General features: G+C 47.4%; 1 pseudogene; it reads right to left on the bottom strand.

Moving 5' to 3' along the window:
* Positions 1 to 14,851, bottom strand: part of LOC132529291 (protein HP-25 homolog 1-like) — a 116,804-nt pseudogene extending 101,953 nt beyond the window's left edge.
* Between the last annotated feature and the right edge of the window lie 2,689 nt (positions 14,852 to 17,540).

Consider the following 17,540-nt stretch of genomic DNA (forward strand, 5'->3'; position numbering starts at 1 on the left):
CTGCCAAAGTGAAAGGTACCAAGCAGTCCAAGAGCGGGGTGTGCAGAGGGCCTGCCGTGCTTTCAAAATCTCCTGTGATGCAGCGCCTTTGAGGAAAGCTGTGGCTACAGTGAACGAGCTGGCTGGCATGAAGTATGCAGAGGTTGGTTGCAGGATGCCCTTTACCCAGTCCTACCCTGGGCCTTCCTCAAAGCTCACAGACTCTGCCTCTCCTTCCTGCACATACGTCATCCTGCCTGCTTTCCAAGGAGGCCAGAGCCACATCTTCCTGTGGCTTAACTACTAATTCATTGCACACTCGCTATGTGCCAAGCCTTGTTCAAAGCACTTCACATGGATTAACCCATTTCATTCTCACAACCAGCCTATGGATGAGATAGAATTATTATCCTTGTTTATAGAATTATTATCCTTGTTTTAGGATGAGCAACGTGAGACACAGAAAGATGAATGACAGGCCCAGGTCACAATGCTGGGAAATAGAAGAGCTGGGATATTAACCCAGGTCGTTTTGACTTCAGAACCGATGCTTTTAACTATTATGCTGCATAAACCCTCCAGGGCATCTTCGGAGTATTCAATAGTAGTAGCAGCAATAACACACATACAATAGTTACTGTGTCACCATTGTGTTATTCTTAGGGTTATTCCATGTAGGGACTATTTCAGTGATAAAGTTTCCTGTTATGAAGATTTTTCTTTTCTGATTTTAGCCTTTGGGTTAAAACTTACTATTTTTATTCTTTCTTGTCTGGTTAATAAAAACCAGTATGGTATATCTTTTTTGAGGTTTGAAAGAGCAAAATAAAATGTTATAATACATGATGACCCTAAAAGTTGTTGTTGTATGTGAGACTGTTCACCATTGTACTAGATGACCCTAGATTATTATGTCTAGAGTTCTTCTAAATCTGTCTTTCCGCTTCAAGTAGCCAGTGTACTTTCCTCCGGCAAAATTCTGATTTGCTGTGTGTGTTTGGCTGAAGTCAGGGAAGGCAAATTACCCAATATACATGCATTGTTTCCTAAGGAAGAAATCAATATAATCGGACTGAAGACCTTTTCTCCTTTTGTAAAGTATAGAAAAAGGTGCTGTAAACTGGTGGGTCTAGGGCCTTTTCTTCCTTTATTTCAACTGTGTTGTTGTCTTAGGAGTTCTGGTTGCTCTAACAAACTACCATAGACCTAATGCTTAAACAACAGACATCATTCCTCGCGGTTCTGGAACCTGGGAAGTCCACCATCAGTGTGGCTGGGTTCCGTCAGAGTCTGCTTCCTGCTTTGCAGATGGCCATGTTCTTGCTGTGTCCTCGCTGGGTGGAAAACAGGGAGAGAGGACGTAAGCTCTCTCTTGTGTCTCTTCTAATAAGGGCACAGTCCCATCATGAGGGCTCCACCCCCATGACCTAATCACCTCCTAAAGACCTCATCTCCTAGTACCATCACATTGGAGATTAGGGCTTCAATATGTGAATTTGAGGGGGGACACAAACATTCAGTCCATAGTAGTTGGGTGGTTGAATTTGCTGCCTAACCAACCCCAGGCAGGAGTCATCCCATTTTACAGAAGAGTCAAGTTAGGAATCTCGGCTAGGAGTCAGGCTAGACTGACAGACAACACAGAAGGAGAACTGCATCATCTGGGAGAGTTTTGAAGGTTCCTGAGCAAAAGGAATGTCTGAGCTGAATTTTGAAAGATGAATGGAGTTCACTAACCCCATGGGATTGGGAGGAGGGGGGCGCTTAGAGGAGAATAAAAGAGGATGGTATTCCTGGAAGTGGAAAAAGCATAGGCAGAGGCATAAGACCACGTGGGAGGAAAGCAGATAGGAGTTAGTGGAGATAATGTGAAAGGGTACCATGGTGGGAGAGGAAGCTGGAGCTTCAGCTGGCCGGGCAGGAAGGGTCTCAGAGCTGCATGGAAGAGCTTGGATATACATCAGGGAGCAACTGTGGTGTTTCAGCAGGGCAGTGACATGGTCAGATTTCTGTTTAAAAAAAAGTCTCTGACACTGTATGCTATGGAAATGGATTTGGAGGAGACCTAATTGGATACAGGGAGACAGGAAGGAGGGTTTTACAGTGGTCCATGAAAGAGATTGTGCGTGTCTGAACTGGAAGTTGAGGGAGACGAAGAGAGTGGGAAAGCATCCCTTTCATTCATTCCCACACCCAGAACAAACCCCTTTGCTCTATTATGGGACTGTGTGGAGGTGAATCTGATACAAGCCCTGTCCTCAAAACATTTATAACATAGGGACATGGAAGAAACCATTGACAATACAAGAGGTGGGTTCACGCAGTTTCTTTGGCTCACAAATATCTTTTGAATGCCTACCATGTGCCAGCCCTTTCTGGTGGGTGCTGGAGATGTAACAGTGAAAAAAGAAAAACCCAAATCTTTGACCTTATGGGGACCGCACTGAAGTTGGGGGACAGCAGAGAAACAATACACTACAAAAGTATGGTGATAGGTAATTGCAGAGAAAACTAAAGCAGGGAAGGGGAAAAGGAGTGTTGGGAGCAAATTTTTAAAAGGGTATTTGATTAAAGGGCTAAAGGAGGCAAGGGAACATTAATATACAAATGTGGAGGCTGAAACCCCTCCCTGGAGACATTGTGGTTATAGCAGCATTGAGCATGGCCCTTGGGGCCAGACAGACCTAAATTTGAATCCTGGCTCCATCCCATACTGGCTGGGTGACTTTAGACTGTCATCTCACCTCCCTGAACATGGATTTGTTTATCCCTGTAATGGGGTTGGTGACACCCATCTCCCAGGACTGCCATGAGGCCTCACTGCTCAGCGTGGAACCTGGCGCCCTGAAAATGCTCATTATATGGTTCATATTCACGATGGCAGGAATGATTCTGGTGGGGCATCGCCAAGGCTTTATGGGAAGGGGGCCCTGGGAGGCGAAACAGGAGTCTAGGAGCAGGATTGCCTTACCAGGGCTCTTCTGCTGTGGGCTCTACAAAGCAGTCCTGGGGCCCCAGGACCGAGAGGCAGGAGAAGTCCCAGAGTAGCCCCAGTTTTCCTCCAGCAGCTCAGGGGTCCTTCACCATCTTGGCTATTCGCAGTACGATCCAGGGAGGGGAGAAAGGCTGAGTTCTAGCCTGACTCCTAGTCGAGATTCCTAACTCGACTCTTCTGTAAAATGGGATGACTCCTGTCTGGGGTCAGTTCTCGGGGGCTACGGGATCACTCGGTTCCTCCCTCCACCCCTAATCCCCCTTCTCCAAAAAAGAAGATGCTGCAGCACTCGGGGCAGGGGAACCCTGGGGCTGATGTCATGCCACGTTCTGAAGCCCTTGAAGGTCTCCACCTTTCCTGAGAAGGATTCTGTCCCCAGGCAGGTCCAAACCCCCTGGGAAAGGATATGAGAAAACCTTTCTGTGATTTAAAAAAGTAAGTGGAGGGCTTCCCAGGTGGCGCAGTGGTTGAGAATCCACCTGCCAATACAGGGGACATGGGTTCGAGTCCTGGTCTGGGAATATCCCACATGCTGTGGAGCAACTAAGCCCGTGCACCACAACTACTGAGCCTGCGCTCTAGAGCCCGCGAGCCACAACTACTGAGCCCGTGTGCCTAGAGCCCGTGCTCCGCAACAAGAGAAGCCACCACAATGAGAAGCCCCTTCGTTGTGCACTGCAATGAAGAGTAGCCCCTGCTCGCCGCAACTAGAGAAAGCCCGTGTGCAGCAATGAAGACCCAATGCAGCCAAAATAAATAAATAAATTTATTTAAAAAAATTTAAAAAAAATTTAAATAAGTAAAAAAGTAAGTGGAGTTCAGAGAGCATTGGTGGGTGTGAAGGCAAGTCCAGCTTATCTTCAGCAGTTTGACCAGAAAGCGCAGCAGAAACAGCTGTTTTCTGCAGGAGCTGGAGGCCCCCGCTGCCATCTCCATGCGGACTACTGTGCAAAAACCTCCCCTTGCCTGCAAGTGACAGCTGGAGAGGACTCGGGGGCCACACTCTGGAAGGAGTTGGCATCGGCTGCCTGGGGATATTTGGGTGGAAATCTGATGCTGGGATAGGAAAGCTCTGCTTCCCATGGGCGCTTCCCTCCACCTGTCACATGGCATCAACCATGAGGTATCATAGTGCCTGGCCTAAGGGGGCATTACTGCTGCTTGGCTAAGGCCAGCTACTTCCCCAGCTCAGTTGTTCCTAAAGAGGAAGGAGGGAGGAGGAGAAACAAACAGACAAAACTTGTGGTTCAAGGCCTAGACTGTGAGGTCAGAGGAACCTGATTAGAGTTCCATACCTTCCTTGCTGTGTGACCTTGGGCAAGTTACTGAACCTTTCTGAGCCTTGGGTGCTTCAGCACTAAAATAAAGATACTAGAACCTTCCTCATCGGATTATTAGGAGTATAGGAGAGAGTGAGGGTACAGGTAAAGTGCTTAGCTGAGTGTCTGACATGTAGCAGGAAGTCTGTCCATGTTGCTATTATCAATATAGACTGACAAGTATTATTAGAAATCAGGATAAAGGAAGGTAGAGAAAGAAACCACTTTTCTGTGTCTGGTTCTTTCTGTTGAAAGTGAGAATCAAAGATGCGCATCTGAGTTCTTCAGATCTGAGCTCCTCCTTTTCCCAATGGGAGAAGCCCCTGGGTGCAGGGGTGATGGAATGACTTGCCTAGGGGGATGCTGATGGATGCTGATTGTGTGGAATGGGGATCCAAATCATCTGGGCCCCATTCTGACTCCACACTGAATCACAGTGACAACTGGGCAAGTTACTCTACCTTTCTGGTCCTCTGCATGGGAAGCAGATAATAACGAAGGATTCCTATTAGGACTAATTGATTGAATATATAAACAGGGCTTAAAACAGTACCTGGCACATAGGAAGCACTATATAAATATTATATATTTATAATATTGTTGCTATTGTTACTATTACAGTTATTGTATTACTATTAATATAACTGCTATTAGTTGCTACTATTATTGTTATTATTACCATCATTATCATCATCATCATCATTACTGTTAGGGTCACACAGGGAGCCAGTGGCAGTAGCTACTACCTATTTTAGCAAAAATCTGCATGCTAGCCTTGCCCACACCTGCTTCTTTATGTGAGCATGAGGCTTCCTGCCAGCTTCTCTAGCCTGCAAGAGGGGACTGTGTCCCCATAACTGCAGCTGAGCCCACTGTTCCCAGAACTTTCTGAGCCAGTGCTCTCCAAGGTGAAGGTCACTGCAGAGTCTGCCCCAGAGTGCTGCCTAGTAGGTGCCAGGCTATCAAGGAGCACCCCATTGATGTTGGTGCCCGGGTTGTTGGGAGGAGGGGGGCCAGCAAACCAGGGTATCACAGTGGTTGAAGGGCTACATCTGGAGATAGACTAGACTGATCTAGAGCCAAGATTTAATTTTGCCCCTTGCCCAGTACATGATGTCCTGCCAGTTGCTGAAGCCCCTGAGCCTCAGTTTCCTCATCTGTAAAATGGGGCTAGTAGTTGTATTTGCTTCACAGGGTTATGTGAGGATTAATGAAATGATGCTTTTAATTAAATTAGCTCAGTGCTTGAGCAAGCAGTCAGCCACATGGTGGTTATTAGTATTTTTTTATTTAGGAGAAAAGTACTCCTCAGAGAGGGGGAAGTGAGTGGCTAGCAAGTAGGCACTGATATCCTGAGAATCTCGTATTTTAATTGTGATAATTGTGGAATCAGAAAAAAAAAAAACACTGGCTGAAGACTTGGGTGACCTATGTTCTGGGCTTGGCCTGGCTTCTACTTTGCTAAGTGACCATAGACAAGTCACTTCCTTGTCTGTACCTAGTTTCCCCATCAGGCAACAAAGTCATGGGAACGGGGGTGCCACACTGTATGGTTCTGTGTGATTTCACAGGTGTCCCTCCACCTCCCCAGGTCCAGCCCCTCCAGGTAACTGTGTTTCTGCCGAGGTATAGCCCGCACTCCCCTGGGGGCCTGGAGTCCTTCAACAGATGATTACCAAGCGCCCAGGGTGCCAATCCTGCATCTGGGTTCTGTGTGAGGTGCGGGAAATAGAGGACTGAGGGGGTCAGGTCCGACAGGAAGTGAAACCATTCCCGCTATAAAGAAAATGCCTCAGGAGGATAGAAGAAGATACAGTTGGTGGGATTGCGGGTCTAGGGTGAACATGAAATGGAGTGGTCGGAGAAGAGCTCTGGGGAAGTGGCATTGGACTTGAGGCCTGGATGACAAGGAGGCAGCAAGGAGGATGAGCCAGGGAAGAACATTCTGAGCAGAGAGAACAGCACGTGCAAAGGCCTGAGGGCAAGGGCAGTGCTGGGGAAGGAGGCTGGCTTGTTCGGGAGACAGAAAAGAGGCCAGTTTGGCTGTAGGCAGTGAGTGAGGGGGAGGGGGCCCAGACGATGTCGGCCTGCAGAAGAAGATTGAATGCCACTCGCACTGAAGGGCGGGAATCAGAGCAGGGGAGCAGGTGGGGAGACAGGGAGGTCAGAGGAGATCTTCCGGCTTGGTCCAGGTGAGGGATGACAGCGGCTCGGACGCTAGCGGTGACCGCGGAGTTGAAAGAAGTAGGTGGATTCAGAGGCTGCGTTGGAGATAAGAGCTGGTGATGGCCTGGGTGTGGGAGGCTCCAGAGGGAGGAATCCTGGCATCTCCTCACATTTCTAGCTTAAAGCACTGGATGGGGTATCTGCTGAGATGGGGAGGATGGAAAAGGGGCAGTATGGGTGGGGGAGATGGCAGGAAAACAGGAGTTCTGTTTTGGACCTCGTAAATTTAAGATGCCTAATAGCATGCCTTTGCTCTCCAGAGTGAACTTGCTAAATTCCTCATTAGGGTGGCACCTGGCCACCAGAAGCACCGCCAGGCTGGCCACCTGCCCTGTGGAAGCTTAGGCAGAGGCTGTAGGAACTGAAGGTGATGAAATTGAGTGCTGCACTGCTTACAGCCTGTGCCCGCTCTGTCTCCCTGTCTCTCTGTTTTTATCTGTGTCTTTTTGTCTCTCTGTTTTTGTGTGTGTGTGTTTCTCTCTCTGTCTCTCTGTCTTTCCATCTCTGTGTTTCTCTGTCTCCTCATCTGTGAATACCTTCATTCAGGTGTTCCAAGTGACTGGTGTTTCCCCTCATTTCAGCCCTTCCTTTGCATCCTCAGGTATGTTGCAGACCTGAGCAAGCCTCCCAAAGATCTCCTTTGTCTCTAGCGGAAGGTTACTTATTTGGCTCCATGTGTTTTCTGACCCAGCAGACAGGACTTGCCACGGCTGGTTCCCAGGCCTTGGCAATGCTGGCATCTCTCCTGGACTCTGGGTGCCCGGCTCTGCCTGCCACCATCTCCAACTCAGTGAGTCTGCAGCAGACTTGGTCACTTCTCCAAACCTGCAGTGACGGGCATGTGCAGGCCTCCGCAGGGACACAGAGCCGCTCTCTTAGTCCTAACTGGTTGGTGAGAAGAGTCAGGGAAGCCTCCCCAGAGTAGAAGAGGTTAAGCTGAGTCAGAGGTAACCAGCTGAAGAATGTAGGAAAGCAAAGTAAGGTCGTGCCAGGCAGAGGGAATGGAAATGTGAAGCGGTTGTGTGGGGGGCAGGGCATACAGGATGGTGAACCCTAAGCAGATTTGTGTAAATGAGCTAAGTTTAAGGTACCCAAGAAGACAGATTCCAGGCTCATGGAGGCCCAAGGCACCATGACGTGATGGAAAATCGATAGGCCCCAGACAGACCTGGGTTTGCATCCTGATACCGTGGAGGGGCAGTGCTGTCCAGTGGTTACCGCCATGCCCACCGGAGCCGGGTTGCCTGGATTTGAATCACAGCTCTGCCCCTTGTCAGCAGTGTAAGTCTGGGCCTCAGTGTCCACATCTGTACAGTGCAGGTAATAACAGCACACCTACCTCATAAGGCTGGAGGAAGGACGGCATGAGTTAATAGGGTCAGGTGCTTAGAACAGTACCTGACAGAACTGTAATGATTACTTACAGGTTGAGTAAAGTACTTATCATCTCTGGACCTCAGTTTCTTTTTCTGTAAAACGGGGTGATTGCACTTCCTGGGCGGGGTTGTTGTGAGGCTTGGGGACCACTTGCAGGCCATCCGTGTGCAGTCCCTGGCTCCCCACAGAGGCTCGGTAAACGGTAGCCACCACCAGCACCACCAGCACTACCATTATCATGGTTGTTATTATACTTCCATGTTGGCTGGTCTGGCACCGAGTCCCTGCTCACTGACTCCCTCCCTCTGCCCAGCAAGCATCATGGATCACCCAGCCTAGAGACTGGAAATTAAGTGCTGTAAATCTAGGCCACAGTTGCCCTGGAAAACTATCTGCCTTTTGCTGGGCAGCAGTGATTCAGATGCTGTTCCGGCCATGCTAGCAGCTGTGTTGTCAGCTTTCCCCCAGGTCATGCAAAAGGCCGGCAGCAGGTCTCTCCCCGGAGCTTGTGCAACTAAGCATTGCACACGTGACCTCTGGGCCCAGTGCTGACAAGAATGGAGCTATGATCAGCACAAGGAAATCCCGAGGCCATTCCACTCTCTGTTCCCTCCACTCACGTGCAATTTGGTTTCCACCCACAGTCCCTGTTAATGATGAAACTGGAGGGGACAGGACAGGCTCCTGGGTGTCACGGTTAGGTTCCCTCTGTGCTGTGTCCCTGTCTGTTTCTTATCCAGTCTTCATCGTAGGACGGCAGCATAGGGTAGCTAAAACTGGACCCCGGGAGACCCAGACTGCCTAGGTTTGAATCCCAGCTCCACCATTTAACCAGACATAAGGTCTTGGGCAAGTCAGTTCATCTCCCTGTGCCTCAGTTTCCACATCTTTAAAACAGAGATGATGTTAATACTGGTTTATATCTCATAAAGTTGTTATGACTAAATGAATCAGAGTTAAATGAAACTCACTTCTCTTTGCTAGGCTCTTATCTCTTTATTCATAAAATAAGGTAGTTGCACTAGATCCTCTTAAGATTCCACTTTAGAATTTCAGGCACTGCAGTATGTGGAAATGAATTCTGCTTCTGCTACTCACCTGCTGTTTGGTCTTGGAAAAGTAACTTAACCCCCTGAGGTTTTCATTTTGTTTTTTTAAAGGAAATAAAAATACCTCCATGATGGATTTTGATTAGTATCTGAATTAGAATATAGGTAAAGATATTATATATATATCTCTCTATAGATATAGATATAGAGGAGATATCTGTATCTCCTAGCAGAGTGTTTGGCACCTCATAGGTGTTCAATGAATGATAGCAATTAATTTCACATTGGAAACACTATAGAAGTATTGAATAAGAAAGAGTATTAACTCCCAACTCTTTTTCAAATTCCAAAGTAGTTCCTGAAAAAGTGGAGGGATGGAAGATAAAGAATCAGGAAGGAGGAAAAGAAGGAAGGGAAGGAAGAAGTGAGGGAGGGAAGAGGGAAGAAAAGAAAGCACAGAAGAAAATAGGATGGAGTTGATGATGCCCCACTTGCATTTTGATGATGGAGTTGATGCTGCCCCACTTGCATTTTCTGAACAGCCCCACATGCAGGATGAGGCATGAGAAGCTCTGCTGGGGGAAGGTTCCAGATCCTAGTTGCCCACCATCAGGGGACCTCCACTGCATTCCCCTACTCCCAGCCACACTCTGCATCCTAGTGGCATACCCAAACCTCAAAATTTCCTGACTTCATTTAGAGAGAATCCAAATGTTCTGTTTTCTGGTCTGTTGCTACAGAATGAAATGTGGGCAAGAGGACCTTTGGGCAGATCCCTCTCTAGGGACTTGGGCATTGGGGAAGTTGGTGGAAATTAGCATTTTACAGCTGACTTCTAGGCCTTGGCACTGATAAGGAAGGAGCTGTGATCGGCACAAGGAAATCTGTAAGCCGTTCCGCAGTCAGACTCGCACTGATGTGTACAGAGACTCAGATGTTTCCTTGGATACTAATTATTCTCGGTGTATACGGTAGTCGTGTTTTCTCAATAAAATCAGGGCACAGAGATTTTCTGGGTTTTCTTTGGCAGGGGTGGAGGGAGCAGAGCATTCTCAGCCCTGATTCTGGAAGTGGCTAGGGCTTAGGTTTCCAAACAAGGAGAAGGGCCTGGCAGTCTCAGATGCTGTCCCAGGAGTTGGGAAGTTGATCCTCCCACAGGCAACAGGCAGTCATGAATTTAAAGCAGAGATTAGATACTAGGGTCTTGTTGGATTAGTGGGGGCTGGTGAAATGAAGAGCCCAACTGGTCAAAGAAAAGAACAGAACCAGGCCAAGGTCAGCCCTTGGACCACTCAGAGGTTTAATTTTATGGTTAATAGGGTCAGTATTTTGATCTCATGATTATACAAGAGCCTGGAGTACCCTTGGACACCAAGCTCTGAGTCTGACTGGCAGAAAAGGTGCCCTGGGGAGCCCTAAGAGCCCCAGCCTTTGTAGTTGGTTTTGGAAAAGTGAGTTCATCATAAATCTTTTCAAACAGGGCCACAGAGAGTATTGATGAGGATGTTCTCGGGAAATAGAGATTCTATCCATTCATTCATTCATTCATTCTTGTTATTTACTGACTGCCTACAAGTTGCAGTGGATGCAGAGCTGAAATACAGACCCTGTCCTCAGTGAGCCTAAAATCTAAACCAATTATTGCTGTATCAGGAGCTACTACTATAACAAACAACCACAGCCTCCAGATGGCATAGATGATACACACTGTCTTGCTCACGTGTCTTCAGGTTGACTGGGAGTTGACTAACGTAGGCCAGGCTCGTCTGGGTGGCTCTGGGACGCAGCTTGAGTCCAGGTCTTCTCCACGTGTCTCTCCTCCTTAGATCCGTGGGCCAGCCCACAGAACATGCCCACGGAACATTTTCTCATGGCAATGTCAGAGATGCAAGAGGGCAAGTAGAAACACATCATGATACCTACTAGGTCAGGCTCCGAACTGCTGCACTGTCAGGTCTGCCCTCATTCCGTCAGGCAAAACTAGTCTGACAGCTGGGCCCAAGGTCAGGGGGCAGGGGAGTCAGCTACTAGTAGAACTGCTGAGTCACTTGGCAACCTGTGTAGATCCTGGGAGGGATGAAGAATTGTGGCTGATTATTGAAACTACAAAATTGCACACCCCAACATAGGCATATTTATTTATAAATCATGACTACTTTGCTAATAATTGTGTTCATAAAGAGTACACACACAAAAAAAATTTAGGAATGAGGTTGAAAATTCTGAAAGAAAATTTCAAACAATTTTCTTTCCCTGCACTCCAATGTATCATCTTGGAAATCCCCAGGGGATGCACTTTTCATCTTTAGAGATTCTGGTCTGGAGAAGGGTTTCCCACAATGTGGTAGACCAACTGCAGCGAATCATTTGGGTCATTTGGAGAGCTTATTCAACGCAGATTCTGGGCCACTTTTCCAGAGCTGTTGAGGGCGAAGCCTGGGAATTTCTATAGTTAGAAAGCGTCCCAGGAGATATGGGTACATAATTAGAGTTTGAGACTTTAAATCGACAGAGCCATCAGCTTGTGAGGGGAAGAAACCCAAGAGTGGTTTCTCAGAACAGCCCGTTACCCGGCCTGCAGCATGCTGGGATGGTCAGGAAGGTTAGCCTGAGTGCGTGATGTAGGTGATGACTTCTGAAGGAGGGGGCCACTTAAATTAACCATGCAGTGAAGGCGAACAAGGCTGAGCCAATCAGAGGTTGCTGCACGTGTGAGAGCTGCCCTTGAGAGCGGGCCCACAGGTTCAGGGAACCCCATGTTCGGCATAAGTAGAGCGGAAGCTCAGGGAAGACTGAGTCAACGGATAAGTGAGATTTAGCCAAAGAAGGGAGATGAGGCCGGAGTGGGGCAAGAGTGGTCTGTTCCGAGCTGGAGGTGAGAGGACTTGTGAAGGACCTTATGTTGTAGGCCATGGGCAAGTGCGGGAAAGTTTGCTGCAGGAAGTGACGTGATCATGTCCAGTTGAAGTGCTCGAGAGGTCAGTCGGCTGCAGTGTGGGGAAGGGGCTGGAGGGGGAAGCAGGCCTGCAGGGTATATAGCACTTGACCTGGGAGAGCTGAGGGTGGCCCGGCAGTGAGGGGAAGAGAGAGGTGGGTTCCAGAGGGACTGGATTCCAGAGGCAGTTAAAGAGGCAGAATCCATGGAGCAATGGAGAAGTAGCAGAAGAGGAAGAAGACCAGGGAGGCCTGTGAGTGAAATGGTGTCTTCGGTCTTGAGCGTGAGAGGCGGGAATACAAAGGGGGGAGGGGGGCAGAGCAGTTCACCCTCAGGACAGGATCTTGCCCAGAGGGGCCAGCGTTCCCGATCATCACCAAGGTGGGCACCTTTCCAGCTCCAGCTTAGGATGAAAAGGCCTAGAAATAATATTGTGAAATATATCCCCCAAACCACATGTGGTTTTTATGTTATTTTATTTTACAGTAAGTTAATGTCACTAGAAATCACCTTAATTTATTTTGAAAGGCACATCATGGGCAGCAATGAGAGGGACCCAAGATGGCTATTTAGCTCCAGACTACAGGTTATCAAGGGCCTTGGGTTAGATGTTTGACAATGACCTTCAGAGGAAGGTCTTGATAAATCAGAGACAAGCCGGTGTGATTGTCAGATAATGCCAAGCTTCTGTCCCAGTCCCACCTGGGGCTGCTTGGAGACTTCTGTAAATTCTGTTTGTAAATAAATATCCTGTGATTGTTTTGTGGATAACACAGTTATAGTTGCTTTATAATTTTAGGTTAAAAGCTTTAATTTGCTAAATGTAAATATTCACGTGCATGAATATTTTTTGTGACCGTCTTTTGGCATTTCTCTAGTTGGGTATATTTCAGGTTGGGGAGGGTAGTTTCTAATACATGGAAAAAAATCTCACCTCTATTGACCTCGAGGAAACCCTCTCCCATGAAATTTCCTGACACGCTGGCGTTCTCCAACAAGGGGAGGGAGTTGCTGGTGCAAAAGCTCACTCACCTACAAATCCTACCTCCGAAGCCCAAATTCTTGGCTGGGGACCTACAGTGTCCCACCTGTGGGAACCAGAGTGTTGCCACTCACAGGAGATCAAGGCCTGTGTGAGTGGATTTGAACTCATCAAAGACGGCACACACTTTCATGTAGCTGTGGCTGGAACAGAGCTCGGAGGATGAAAGGCCCGGCAGATCTGTTAATGTGGAAATGGAGCTGCTCCCTCAGCAGATGCGTGTTTGACCTTTTTCCAGGAAGTTAAGCATCTCTTAGCTCTGCAACTTGAGTGGCACACTCTCTGGGTTCTAAGGCTTACCCACACTGCCTGGGCTCATCAATATATGGATGAAACTCAGCCCATGTCGTCTCCATGAATTTTTAAACTTTTTGCTCAGGCAGAAAGGGTTTTAGCAGTTGTTAATTGCCCAAACGCTGGTTCCTAGTAGGCGAGGAAAAAGAAAATCTTTCATCACTCATTGAGCCAAAGATGGAGAGAGAAAATTTATGAGTCTTGGTGTTTTTTCATGGGGAAGGAATTCACTAAAACATGGAATCAGATATGCCCTCCCATTATTCCAACTGTGGTCCAGCTTAGGCTTATATACATCCACTGGGATGGATGCTTTCTCTTATACAATTACACATTTAGTCTTCGCAAACAAAAGGTAAGGATAGTTTAATTTTATTCCTGTTGTCTTAAGCAAGTTCACTCAACAAATACGTATTGAGCCCCTGTTATGTCCTAGGCACTTTTCTAAGTGCTAGGGATACATTAGTGAACAAATCAGACAAAGATCTCTGTTCTAGGGGGGCTTGCATTCTATCAGAGGGAGCAGAGAGCCAACAATAAGAAAAACAAGTCAGTCAATTGTATAGTTTATAGAAGGTGATGCATGCTGGGGAAAAAAGAATAAATGGAGCAGAGTAAGAGAGTTCCAAAGTGACGGATGGTTTAACATTAGGGGGTCATGGGAGGCCTCACTGAGAAGGTGACATTTGACCAAAGATCTGAAGGAGATGAGGGGTGAGTCATGCAGATATCTGTAGAAAGAATGTTGCAGGTGAAGGAACAGCCAGTGCAAAGGCAGCTGATGATCAGGAAGTTCAGACATTGGAATTTGTCTTTTCCTTTAATGTTCTAAGAAATGTGCTAGGCCTTGAATATTCCTTATCTGGTGTCCCACTGTAGGAGAGCCAGGTGTTAGCCCGTGAAACACTGTACTATCAACATTTGTGGAGCACTTTAAAGATTAAGAAGTTATTGCCCGTGGAGTGAAGGAACTGTTCTCTACCCTGGTTGTGGTGGTGGTTCTATGTGTACACCAGAAAAGTCAATTTTACCCTACGTTAACTTAAAAAAATAAGCATTTTGAAAAAAGCAGTTTAGTGCATTTTATTTTGTTCTGCTCAAAGACCTGTGGATTAGGGAGGGCAGAGATTAGCATCCCCGCTTTGCAGATCAGGAGCCTGTGGCCAAGATGTTACTCAGCCGTAAGAGGCAGACTGGGTTTCAAAGTCACATCCATCCAAAGCCTGTTCTCATATGAATACTGAAGTCCCTGCCACACTGCCTCGCAAACTAAAGCTGACCACACTGCCAGACCTTATGACAATAGGAAGCACACTGTCTAAAAAGCAGTCAGTGTGATCACAACAGCTAATGCATACTGCTCATCGTGTGCTGGAGCTGTTCTAGATACTTTATATATATTAAGTCACTTAATTCTCACAAGAACTCTACGACATAGGTACTATCTCCATATTACAGATGAGCAAACCGAGGCCCAGGGAAGTTAGGAAACTTACCACAGGCTGTGTAGGTAGTACCGTCGCAGAGCTGGGATTAGACACAGGCAGTCGGGTTCCAGAGTCCGTGAGCTTAAGCTTCAGGCTTACTGGATCTGTCCAGCCGTGTCCAGCACCAGAGTGCTAAAGCCGTGGTCATCCTTAGCCTGGGTTTGGTAGGGGTCTTGCACTTAAAGAATCCCTTTTTTCTTTCCAATAAGGCATTGTGTTTTGAGTGTAAGGTTCACAACAACTTGAGGTGCAGAGAAAACCCATAAACACATGCACAGCCTCCCCCATTATCAACATCCCCACCAAAGTGGTACATTTGTTATAACTGATTAATCTAACTTGACACGTTGTAATTGCCCAAGGTCCATACTTCACATGAGTTCACTCTTGTGTTGTACCGTTCTCTGGACTTGGACAAATGTATTAAGGACATGTATCCATCATGATGGTATCATACAGAGTAATTTCACTGCTCTAAAGATCCTCTGTGCTCTGCCTCTCCATCCTCCCCATCACTGCAAACACCCCCGCCCCACTACAGTTCCCAGCAACCACTGACCATTTTGCCGTCTCCATCATTTTGCCTTTTCTAGAGCAGTTGGAATCACATACACACATAGTACTACAGCCTTTGCAGACTGGCTCCTTTCACTTAGTCACATGCATTTAAGGTTCCTCCATGGCTTTTCATGGCTTTGACAGCTCGTTTTGTTACCGACTCTCCCGAGTTGGTTCTGTTTGCTCAGTGCTGTTCGAGCAAACAGCGGGACCAAGTTTGGTTTAGAAGCAAAGGAAAGCTTTATCCTTTGATCGAAGGATGGAAAGGTGCAAGCTCACTCTCTGGAATCCACGCCTCCCAGGGTACTCCCTGGCGGCCCAGGGGTTAGGACTCTGCTTCCACTGCGGAGGGCCCGGGTTCAGTCCCTTGTGGGGAACTAAGATTCCGCAAACCTTGCGGAGCGGCCAACAGAACAAAACAACTGCCCCCCCCCAGCTTTATAGGGTTCTTCTCAGCAGGGAGGGTGCAGAGTTCTTTCTGGTCAGGTGCAGCTATGCTGCTCCCTGTGCTGCCGACCACAGTGTGGAGCGCAGCGCTCCTGGGCACAGCCCGCCGCCGCCATCTTGAAGTGAGGCGCCGTGCACAACGCTCCTGCGCACGGCCCGCCGCCGCCATCTTGAAGTGAGGCGCCGTGCACAACGCTCCTGCCCACGGCCCGCCGCCGCCATCTTGAAGTGAGGCGCCGTGCACAACGCTCCTGCGCACGGCCCGCCGCCGCCATCTTGAAGTGAGGCGCCGTGCACAACGCCCCTGCCCACGGCCCGCCGCCGCCATCTTGAAGTGAGGCGCCGTGCACAACGCTCCTGCGCACGGCCCGCCGCCGCCATCTTGAAGTGAGGCGCCGTGTACAGCGCTTCTGCACACGGCCCACCAAGCTGAAGTGTCGGCGCAGCCATTTTGCACTGGGAACTCTGATCTGAAGTGCCGAATATCAGGCTTCTGCAGGCGGTTTCCTGTCAGCAAGTGAAACTAGACTAAACACAAAGGAGAGAAAAAGGTTCGATTTTATTTTATTACCCAGATTCTATTTTTACTTCCCTGGAATTGTTAACGGGTTTTGCCAGTGACACAGTTTCTTTTTAGTACTAAATAATATTCAGTTTCGTGGATGTACCACAGTTTATCCCTTTACTTCTTTTTTTTTTAATATCTTTATTGGGGTATAACTGCTTTACAATGGTGTGTTAGTTACTGCTTTATAACAAAGTAAACAGTTATACATATGTTCACATATCTCTTCCCTCTTGCGTCTCCCTCCCTCCCACCCTCCCTCCCACCCTCCCTATCCCACCCCTCCAGGCAGTCACAAACCACCGAGCTGATCTCCCTGTGCTATGCGGCTGCTTCCCACTAGCTATATTACGTTTGGTAGTGTATATATGTCCATGCCTCTCTCTCTTGCTTTGTCACAGCTTACCCTTCCCCTTCCCCATATCCTCAAGTCCGTTCTCCAGTAGGTCTGTGTCTTTATTCCTATCTTACCCCTAGGTTCTTCATGACATTTTTTTCCCCTTAAATTCCATATATAAGTGTTAGCATACGGTATTTGTCTTTATCTTTCTGACTGACTTCACTCTGTATGACAGTCTCTAGGTCCATCCACCTCATTGCAAATAGCTCAATTTCGTTTCTTTTTATGGCTGAGTAATATTCCATTGTATATATGTGCCACATCTTCTTTATCCATTCATCCGATGATGGACATTTAGGTTGTTTCCATCTCCTGGCTATTGTAAATAGAGTTGCAATGAACATTTGGGTACATGACTCTTTGAATTATGGTTTTCTCAGGGTATATGCCCAGTAGTGGGATTGCTGGGTCATATGGTAGTTCTATTCGTAGTTTTTTAAGGAACCTCCATACTGTTCTCCATAGTGGCTGTACCAATTCACATTCCCACCAACAGTGCAGGAGTGTTCCCTTTTCTCCACACGCTCTCCAGCATGTTTTGTTTCTAGACTTTTTGATGATGGCCATTCTGACTGGTGTGAGATGATATCTCATTGTAGTTTTGATTTGCATTTCTCTAATGATTAATGATGTTGAGCATTCTTTCATGCGTTTGTTGGCAGTCTGTATATCTTCTTTAGAGAAATGTCTATTTAGGTCTTCTGCCCATTTTTGGATTGGGTTGTTTGTGTTTTTGTTATTGAGCTGCATGAGCTGCTTGTAAATTTTGGAGATTAATCCTTTGTCAGTTGCTTCATTTGCAAATATTTTCTCCCATTCTGAGGGTTGTCTTTTCGTCTTGTTTATGGTTTCCTTTGCTGTGCAAAA

Source organism: Lagenorhynchus albirostris, chromosome 11 (assembly GCF_949774975.1).
Source record: "Lagenorhynchus albirostris chromosome 11, mLagAlb1.1, whole genome shotgun sequence".
Classification (NCBI taxonomy): domain Eukaryota; kingdom Metazoa; phylum Chordata; class Mammalia; order Artiodactyla; family Delphinidae; genus Lagenorhynchus; species Lagenorhynchus albirostris.